The sequence below is a fragment of the Zingiber officinale genome, chromosome 4A (genome assembly GCF_018446385.1).
Source record: "Zingiber officinale cultivar Zhangliang chromosome 4A, Zo_v1.1, whole genome shotgun sequence".
Classification (NCBI taxonomy): Eukaryota; Viridiplantae; Streptophyta; class Magnoliopsida; order Zingiberales; family Zingiberaceae; genus Zingiber; species Zingiber officinale.
Window position 1 is genome coordinate 12,849,520 of NC_055992.1, and position 11,103 is coordinate 12,860,622.

The window sequence follows — 11,103 nt, forward strand, 5'->3', positions numbered from 1 at the left end:
CAACCTATGGGTGGATCGGTCCACAGACCGATCCCCCCTAGCAGTCCCAGCGCATCCCAGCGCTTCTTTCTGATCGGTCTGTGGACCGATCAGGAACCACACAGAATGCTTCTGTGTGGTTACTGATCGGTCCACAGACCGATCAGATAACCCACAGAAACTTTCTGTGTGGTTCCTGATCGGTCACGAGACCGATCAGGTGACTCATGTATCACTGGATCGGTCTGCCGACCGATCCAGACAACCAGAGTATTGCTGGATCGGTCAATAGACCGATCCAATGCCCTTGTGTTAGTTTAGAGCCTCTTAGTTAACATTTTGTAAAACATTCAGAATATGATGAGCCTTTTCGAAGACTAGCATCAAGATTGGTCATTGGCCATTGACTAGCATCATTTTAAGTCCCTTTCGACCAAATAAAAAGAGAAAAAATAAAAATAAAAAACTTTGATGACTCACCTGACAACAGCTTAACATTCTAAAAATGTTGTTCATTTTTGTCCAATGGCCTGGCAATGCAAATGGAGAAGGCAAAATTTGATCTTTACACCATTACAAACTTAGTCATGTTTGGTGCAATATTACTCGAAATCTATACAACATGTGAGTTTGAAATCAATAATCTTGTAACAAAACAAAAGTATCTTCCCATCAATCTTAATTTAGAATTACTTGTCTTCACTAAAGAAACAGAATTTACCAGACACCAAATTAGTACAGCAAAAAGTCTGAACAACTGTAATACAATACATGGCCTAACTAGGAATAACACATCATCTAGTACGATAACTAAATGCAGGAGACTAGAGTTATGGAATGCAACATGAATCCTTTGCTACATTAGTAAACTTTGCTTGTGAAATTTAGCTCCCGTCAGTTGCATCCGGATCAAGTAACTTTCAACCACAACCAAGGCAAACTACATTTGAAGAATATTATTAGTGCATCCATAATGAGAGGACATGAGTGATGCATCCTTTCCATCCTTGCAGTAACCATTGTCAACCTACATCCATTAGAAAATACTTAAGACTAAATAAGACTAAGCAATTACTAGACATGATTATAGCAATATGCATATGCCGTTAGATAAAATTATGCCACAATAAATTCAATGAAAAAGTTCAAAATAATCAATACAAAAAGTCTTTTTGAAGTGCAATAGAGAACCAGATTTGAAAATGTGGATGTTGCTGACATTTGACACCTTGTTCACTATATATTGATGATCTGGCAGTCCATCAATATCAATTAGGACAGATTTGAAGTGCAATGGAGAACCAGTAAAATTAGATGATGGTTCTAATTCATTTGATCAAATCAATTACATCATATCGTCCAAGTAACAGTTCAAGTAAAAAACATGGTATCATATCGTCCAGTTGAAGCTTTGTTGTCCAAGTAACAGTTCAATATTCATAATTGTTGTTGCCCAACATGAGTTTTCTGGTTATAGTTACACTGGCAATCAAAACATGAGATTTGGCAGCAGTATGTAAAAATATGTACAACAAGAAACAACATAAAAAAAAGATAGTATGTAAATCAAGTGGACCATTGGGGTACTAAGCATGGTATGATAGTATGCATAGATACTTTGTTAGAAAGACAATTAGGTAAAGACAATTTACTATAATTTAAAGACAATTTATTATCTCAATAAATTACCAACCATGGATAATTACAACATCCTATCTCATGTTGTTTGAACCTACAAAATAAAGACAATTTATTAATTTCATTATCTCAATAAACAATAAACCACTATAATTTAACAAATTAAAACTTTGATAGTACCGGCTATAGATCCCAAATCCGGTTCATATGTGTCGTCAAGACTGATATGATTATTATCTTCAATTGATCTGATAATTGACATATTGTCATATACAATAATCAAATAAGTTTGTTTGTAAGAAAAAATATAATAAAAATAAAAAATTAAATCGACACATACCCTCGTTGCAAATTGGGACAGTTACGCTTGTCATGTGACACTCCTCGATGTCCGCATCCACGACAAAGCCTATAATTTGATGTTGATTTCTCCTTTGATGATTTTAATCTCTTCCCACATCCCTTAGTTCGTACTACAGAAGGATCAATAATACCAAGTGTCTCATCCATGGATTTTTTTCTTTGACTTCTATCACTGCATGTTGTATTAATGGACATCTCTTGAATTTTGTTGTAGATACAATCAAATTATTCTTCCAAGAAGGTTGTCCTCTCATTACTCAAAGATGCATTATCAACTAACACTGAAGCTTTATAGGATAACCTCGAGTGCCTCGACATCAAATATCTTTCTAAATCTGAATCATCAATGACATTTTGCTCTCCTAAAACATATATTGCTCCAACTTTAGCATATCGTGTCCATCGTTTGAGTATATACATATCAGGCAAATGAAACACTTGGTTGATACGAAAAAAAGCTAACATATGTCTACATGGAATGCCCTCAAACTCAAATTTGGTGCAGCTACACGATATGTAATCCCTTTGTTTGTCATGCGTGAGCACTCTTGATTTTGAGGAAGAGGAACTTTGAAATTTCATCACGTGGTAAACTGCTGAGGCAACTCCTGTACATGTCTGTTGCACATAATAACTATGACTCTCGATCATTTCACTTTGAAATTCGAGCCATTTTTTTTTTGTGTATAGCTTAACCATCTGACTTTCCATTGGCCAGGTTGTATTAACTTTGGGATTCTCATTCATATTGATATGGTCCGCAACTAACTCATTGTGTCTTTGGTGTCTCAGTGCTCTATTAAAACGTGTGATAAAATCCATTAATGAATTCTTATTTGAGACATATTTCTTGAAAAATGCATGTGACCCTTCAGATCTTTGGCTACTTGACATTCCTGCAGAAAATACATGACTAAAATATGCTGGCACCCATCTGTGTCGCAATTCATACATCAAGGACAACCAATCATTTTTCTCTAAGTTAGCTTCCTTGATAGTCTCTTCCCATGACTTTTCAAAATCATCAGGTGTTGAAGACTTTGCAATGACGTTCTTTATGCTGTGATAATAGTTTTGAAAAGTCAAAGGGTCTAATTTTTCTGAGAATTTGTTCAATATGTGCCACAAACAATAGCGATGCACTGTTTGAGGCAAAACCTGTGCAATAGCTTTTGTCATTGCAGGATCCTGATCAGTAATGATAATGTTTGGTGCACCTTTAGGCATGGCTTCTAAGAACTTTGTAAGCAACCAAACAAAAGACGCAGTTTTCTCATCACTAAGAAACCCACAACCAAAAAGAATTGTCTGATGATGATGATTAACTCCTACAAATGGTGCCAAAATCAAACCATATTTGTTGGTGTTATAAGTTGTATCAAATATAATAGCATCACCAAATACACTATATGCCCTTCTTGATACATGATCAGCCCAAAAGCACCTACTAAATCTGTTATCATAATCAGTCTCGTAGGCAAAGAAAAAAGCTGAATTCTTCTCTTGCTCAGATGTAAAAAACTTGATAAGTGTTTCAGCATCAATACCCTTTTGTTCATCCCTTAGATTTCTCTCAAAGTTTCTAATATCAGTTTCTGTACAACCTACCCATTCAGGGCCTCCATACTCTATCTCTAATAAATGCATTTGTTGACAAGTTGCTACATTGGCCTCTGAAAATTATTTTGTCAATGCTTTTTTGGCTGCCGAAACACTACGATGTGAGCGTAGCAAATGCACCTTTGATGGAGTCGAGAGTGGATGATTATGAGCTTCTATAAAATTACAAATAACCCAATCCGGTCCCATCTGTTTCTTGACAAATGCAATATTTGCCTTACAACCCATTCTAACTGTGCCACGTGCTCTTTCCCTTATTTGTTGATCAGGGTTTGAATGTTTCTTGTGTCGCATTAGATCTGTATGCCCTTCTTTGAAGCATACAATTTGTTTCCATGTCACTTCATTTGTCATTTTATTTTTCCTGCTCGTGCTATTCCTTGAACTAAATCCGACTTCTCGTGCATATTGGTTATAGAACGAATATGCATCCTCTAGAGATGAGAATTCCATTCCAATTTTTTGCTTTCGATCATCTGCAACTTGGGGAATGAATTCCTGATCATCAACTTTATTTTCTTCCATTTCTGGACGCCCTCACATTTTATTTGACAATAGATAGATAAATTATAAACATGATATATGATCCTGTCCGAACCAGAAGTCAACAGACGCTGGGCACGTGACGCTCCAAGGCTCGCTGATGTAGGTCTCCAACTAGTGTCGAGATGCTCCGGCTATCCTGCACAGAAGTCGAGCCGGGAAGGGGATTCCCAGCGACGACCCTCCGACGCTCAAGTCAGGTAAATCATGATGAACAAGGTGGCTCCAGAAGTCTCAGAGTACATACCAGCCTCCCTTGTCGATGAAACCTGAGGTTCTTTATATAGAGCTGTGAAAGGTTTGGGCACGCGTACCAAGGTGCATAAGTGTCCCCGGTCCTATCCTAGGTATGCGGCTGTCAGAAAGCTTACCTGACCCATATCGCTACAGTCAGAGCATGCCCTCGATGGGACAGCAGAATCCCCTGTCACAAGATTTGGAGCATGACACACACGTGAAACCTACAGGTTGTCAGAGAAAGAAATCCTCTGGCCCTTTCCTTTGCTCCAAACTTGTAGTCCGAGCGGAAAGATACCTAAACATCCGACCGGACATCCGCAGTGGTTTACTTGTGCTTTGTGGAGACTAACAAACAGGGGCGCTTTATGACTGTGATCGGTCAAAAGGTCAGCTCGGTCCATGACCTTTTTAACTGAGCGTCGGAACCCCGATTTGACAGGGTGCCTACCAACTATAAGTGCAAACCGGCCGGACCCTTCCGGGTACTCGATTCCATCGGCCGGCCGGCAGTCCAGTCGGACCGGCCATCTATGGCCGTCCGTCCGGTCGGACCACACTCTCCTCTGGGTGGGCGGCTGTTCCGGTGACTTCCACTTGGCGTTGACTTTGCAAGAAAAGGGGGGGGCCCGCTCTTACTACCGGATCACTTGCCTTCCCTTCAAGTCTAGTCGAAGGAGGCGCATAGTCCGACTGACTGGACTGTGAGTCTAGCCGAACGGCTCTTCCATGCTAATCTCCTCCGCCCGGTCAGCGGCAGAGGTATCCTTGAATGAATCAATGATGGCTTTCGCCGGATCTCCTTGCGTTCTGCGCCAATCTTCGACATCAATGTCGATCATACCTTCATTAAATGCTCCGAATGATTGACTGCCACGTGGAGCAATGCCATCAGAGTACGGAGGCGGTTGCATGATATTTTGATGTGACCGAAGCAATTCGAAATAAACGGCTAGATGTATGCATTGATTCCCGTGACCTGGATCCGACGGTGGAGGCCGACCGGCCCTCACCCTATAAATTCTTCGTTTCCTTCTCGCCTTCACACGCCTCCGTTACCTCTACTGTTGCTCTCTGCGCTGTGGAGCTCCGGCGATCTTGTTGCTGCCTTCTGACGCTCTCCGGCGCCTTTCCTCGATTCATCTCCCCTCAGTAAGGTTTTAGATCTCTCCTCCTTCCTTTCCGGTATCTAATCCGTATTTCTTCCCCTAGCTCGAGTCTTTGAAATTCCATTCCTTCGTCTTTGGAACTTCCTTTTTGATTTCTTCTGCCCCGATCATGGCCAGTTCTTCTCATCCCGAAGAACAATCCTTAGGCCCATGGTATACTACCATGCGATCTCGTTTCGAACAACGGGATTTTGATATTTTGGCTGACAATTTCGAAATCCCCGAGGATATCGAGTTCGCCTAGCTGGTCCTGCCGCTCGGCCACACAGACCGCCGCGCGGTGGTTTCTGTGTCTTCGCGACCAATTTACCGCCGATTATTTTGGCGTGCCGCTCGGAAGTTTAGTACCAAACACCTTCCGTCTCCTCTGCGGCGTTGTCGCTTTGTTCAAGATTCACAACATTCCCTCCGACCGGAGGTCTTCTTTTATTTCTATTATCCTAAGCAAGCCGAGCCAAGCTCGGCCCGGTTTGGTCTTCTTCAATAAACTACCCACTTCCAATAAACATTGGAAGGACTATTATTTCTACCTCCGCATGCCCAGTCAGCCAAACTTTCCGACCCAGTGGCAAGTCAGTCTACCTCCCTCCCGAGATCAAGAAATTCAAGACCCGACCGGACTATCTTCCGCAAATGTACTAGCCGGTCTACGACTTGACATCAACAAGCTTCTTCACGAGGGAGTGATGTACATTTTTGGGCTGAGTCCTATACGGACCCCACTTCCGACCGGCTGTAAGAACTTTGCTTTGGCACTTGCTTTAATTGCTAACCGATTTCTTTTCTCTTCATGCACTGACATCGTCATGGACCTCGGTGATGGCCGTTCTAAAGAGAAAGGCAAGAATACCGAGGTCAGGGCACCAAAGAAATGGGCTGGGTATTCGGCCGGTTCTCACGAAGGAGAGAGCGGCACCAGTCGAATCGCCGCCAGCCTCTCAACAAGATGTGGACAGCGCTACCCTCCAGGAACCAACGGCCCCGAGGAAGGGTCCGCTCGGGAGGAGGATCATGCAAAAGAGACGCCGAGTGGAGACCCCGCTACGCTCGGCTACGGTCCAACCCTCGACCGGCCGCCTCGACTGCGAAAGGGAAGGCACCGGTGCTCGAGACCATTTCATCCGACCGACGCCTCCGATCGACGAGCCGATCGCCCGGCCGAGGCCACTCCGGTCGACACTCTCCCCCGCTGCTCAGTCCAACGTTCGACCATCCATTCGCGGTCTTCTGCGCCACTTCGATCCCGGTCGGGCGGCCGCTGCCGTCGTCTCGATCTCTTCTTCATCTTCCGATCAAGAGTTGGGCGACCGGACGACCGTGCCCGAGCACACTGTTACTTTGAAAGGGCCCTCGCCGAGATGTGGGCCGACGCCCGGGCGCGTAGCATCGATCCCTCTCCAAGCCAATACCACATGCAAGCGGCTACGGGGTAAGTTCTTCGTTGTTTTTTTTTTTGTTTTACCTAAAATATTTCCGCTCGGCTTCTAACAACTGCGCCTTTCGTTTCGAGGTGGGTGGAAGAGATAGCAGTTTCCAACCGTCTGCTATGGCGGACGAGGAGATAAGGCAACCGGCAGGTGGTCCGAGCGGCTCCCAAGGACCTTCCTACTCCGAGCTGCAAAAGAGTCAAGAAAACTCAAACTCGCTGAAAGCGTAAGAAACAATGATCGGGCCCACGCCTAGCCGAGTCCGAGCGAGGTCAAGTCGCTTGACACAAAGATAACTCGCCACCACTCGGAAGAACACACCATCTCCGATCCGAGAAGAAACGTGGAGGCCCGGGCCCGAGTTGAAGATAAAGGAGCCGACGAGCACCGATCGGAGAAGGCAGCCGCTTTACCGATGCGAGAAGATTGAACGTCTGAATGAGGCCCTGACAAGCTCCCAGGCAACCTTCAAGGAATACCAGGATGCCGAGCCGAGCCGAGTCGCCGCTCTCCGACAAAGTTACATCCGATCGCCCGAGTTCTCGGAGAAAATTTGCGAGCGGATGTACTCGGCTTTCGACCTGGCAATTACGGCCACTATGACCTATCTGAAGTCGAAGGGCCTTCTTCCGGAGTCCACCAATATTCCAGCCGGCGATCAAGTGGAGCTCCTGAGCAACATTCCGAGGGACCTCTACGACTACATCGAGTAATTTTTGTAATTTCGCCGCTCGGCTGAACATGAACCTTTTTGTACTTAGGCCACTCGACCTAAGGTTCTAATTTTAATGAAATGCTTTCCTTTCGTGTACTCTATCTTTTTGCACTGTTCCCTGGCTAACACTTGTACGGTCCGCTCGTCTTCTATCACATCATACCTTGGGCATTCGAGGTGCATTCTTCCAGAATGAAGTGTTTTCCCCAGCTCTTCCGTCCGGCCGAATATCAATCTGGGCTGCTAGCCAGAATCGCTCGCTATAAGCCGATCCGAACCTTTTATACCTCGAGTCCGATCGGAAAATAGCTTCGGTCTGACAATCGGCGGGGAATACGGATAATCGCAGTGTCGACGATATTCCGCTCGGATTATTTATAGACGCCGGCTCGTCTCTTGATTTTTAACGACGGAGCTCGTCGGCGCGGATATTTATAGCCGGTCGCGGCTCTCGATCTTTAACGACGAGCTCGTCGCGGGCGGATATTTACAGCCGGTCGGCGCGCCGCTCGATCTTTAACGACGGAGCTCGTCGGTATTCCGCTCGGAGGGTTTATAGACGCCGGCTCGTCTCTTGATTTTTAACGACGGAGCTCGTCGGCGCGGATATTTATAGCCGGTCGGCGCGGCTCTCGATCTTTAACGACGGAGCTCGTCGGCGCGGATATTTATAGCCGGTCGGCGCGGCTCTCGATCTTTAACGACGGAGCTCGTCGGTATTCCGCTCGGAGGGTTTATAGACGCCGGCTCGTCTCTTGATTTTTAACGACGGTGCTCGTCGGTATTCCGCTCGGAGGGTTTATAGACGCCGGCTCGTCTCTTGATGTTTAACGACGGTGCTCGTCGGTCTTCCGCTCGGAGGGTTTATAGACGCCGGCTCGTCTCTTGATCTTTAACGACGGTGCTCGTCGGTCTTCCGCTCGGAGGGTTTATAGACGCCGGCTCGTCTCTTGATCTTTAACGACGGTGCTCGTCGGTCTTCCGCTCGGAGGGTTTATAGACGCCGGCTCGTCTCTTGATCTTTAACGACGGTGCTCGTCGGCGCGGATATTTATAGCCGGTCGGCGCGGCTCTGCGGTTTAACGTCTGGGCTAGACGGGCGTCAAGGCTAATTTTGACACTTCCGTTCGGAGTTGCTCTTCGCCTTTCCCCCAGCTTGGATGATGCCCTCCTGGCCGCACGGCTCAGGATCTACTTCATCGAGTATTTTGACTCGGATAATATACCTCCGTTCGAAGGGTACGGGGCCTTCGATCTTCGAGCGTTTGGCTTGACCAATTTAATTCCGGCCGAACGGCACGGGTTATTTGCTTACAAGTCTAACCACATAAACCTCCCGGCCGATCGGCCTGGGGGCCTTCGATCTTCGATGATAATGCCTTATATTCGCTCCTTTGACTTTTCATCTCTGCATTTCAAGTATTTAGTCGAAAAATGAAATACACAGGGTGATTTACAGTGATACACCTTTCACCCTGCCCGGTAAGGCTGGAGGTGGTTCGCGCTCCACGGCCTATCTAGCTGCCGTCCGTCCTCATCCTCCAGATAATACGCGCCCGAGCGGAGCTTTTCGATGATTTTGAAAGGGCCTGCCCATGGCGCTTCAAGCTTGCCGACGTCGCCGACCGGCTTGACTTTCTTCCAGACAAGATCGCCGACTTGGAACGATCTGGGAATTACGCGCCGGTTGTAGTTTTGCTTCATCCGCTGACGGTACGCCATCAGCCGAACGGAAGCCTTTGCCCTCTCTTCTTCTACCAAGTCCAGCTCCATGTTTCTTCGTTCGGTGTTGTCATCATCATAGTTCTGGATCCTGGTTGACTCAACGCCGACTTCGACCGGTATGACAGCCTCACCGCCATATACCAAATGGAACGGTGTGACTCCCGTCCCTTCTTTTGGCGTCGTTCGGATAGCCCACAAGACGCCCGGCACTTCATCCGCCAACTCCTCCCAAATGGTCCCGGTTGGCGACTTCAGCTTGACCGTTGCTCTGAGGATAGGCCACGGACGTGAAATGTTGCTCGATGCCGTAGCTTTGGCACCAATCCTCCAACATCTTCCCTGTGAACTGCCGCCCGTTGTCGGACACCAGTCGGCGAGGGATGCCGAACCGACAAATGATGTGCTGCCAGATGAATTTTTTAACCATTTGCTCAGTGATCTTTGCCAGCGGCTCGGCCTCCACCCACTTGGAGAAATAATCTACCGCCACTAGTAAAAATTTCCTCTGCCCGGTCGCCATCGGAAATGGACCCACAATATCCATTCCCCACTGATCGAACGGACATGAGATGGTTGATGCCTTCATCTCCTCTGCCGGTCGGTGGGAGAAGTTGTGATACTTCTGGCATGAAAGGCATGTAGATACTGTCCGAGCGGCATCTGCTTGTAAAGTTGGCCAAAAGTATCCGGCCAAGAGGATCTTCTTGGCTAACGAGCGTCCGCCCGGATGACCTCCACATGATCCTTGATGTACTTCCTGGAGGATGTAAGCTGAGTCCTCCGAGCTCACACATTTTAGCAGAGGACGCGAGAAAGCTTTCTTGTAAAGCTGATCTCCGATGAGTGTAAACCGACCGGCTCTTCTTCTGAGGAGCCGGGCTGCATATTCATCGGATGGTGTGGTGCCCGAACGGAGGAATTCTATAATAGGTGTCCTCCAGTCACTTGGAAACGCGAGGCCTTGCATCCGGTCGACATGCGCCACCATCAGCGTTTTTTCAATTAATGGCGACCGGCGTTATTGAGCTCGCGAGTTTGGCCAACTCATCGGCTGCCTGGTTCTCCGTTCGGGGAATCTTCTGAATAAGCACTTCTCGGAAAGTAGCTTTGAGTTTTTCAAAGGCCTCAGCGTAGAGTTTAAGCCGAACACAGTTGATTTCAAAGGTGCCGGAAAGTTGCTGAGCGGCCAACTGTGAATCCGAATAGAGAGTTACCCGACCGGCCCCCACATGTCGTGCCGCCTGTAATCCGGCTATAAGGGCCTCATACTCTGCCTCATTGTTGGTGGCCTTGTAGTCCAGCCGGACGGATAGGTGCATCTTTTCTTCTTGCGGTGAGATAAGTAATATCCCAATCCCGCTTCCGAGTCGAGTGGAAGACCCATCCACATATATCTTCCACAGAGCTTCTGTACCTCGGTCACAAAATCAGCCAAGGATTGGGCTTTAATCGCCGAGCGGGCTGGTATTGGATGTCAAACTCGCTTAATTCTCGTCCACTTGATAAGCCGTCCGGACGCTTCTGGAACCGAGTGGACTGTTCGTCGGACAATGATTGTGTGGGCCAAGAAATAGGCGCCGAGCGGCTAGAACCAATGCAAAGGCCAACTTCTCGAGCCCGGTGTAGCGAGATTCAGCATCTTTCAAAATATGGCTCGGAAAATACACCGCTGCTCTCTTCACAAGTG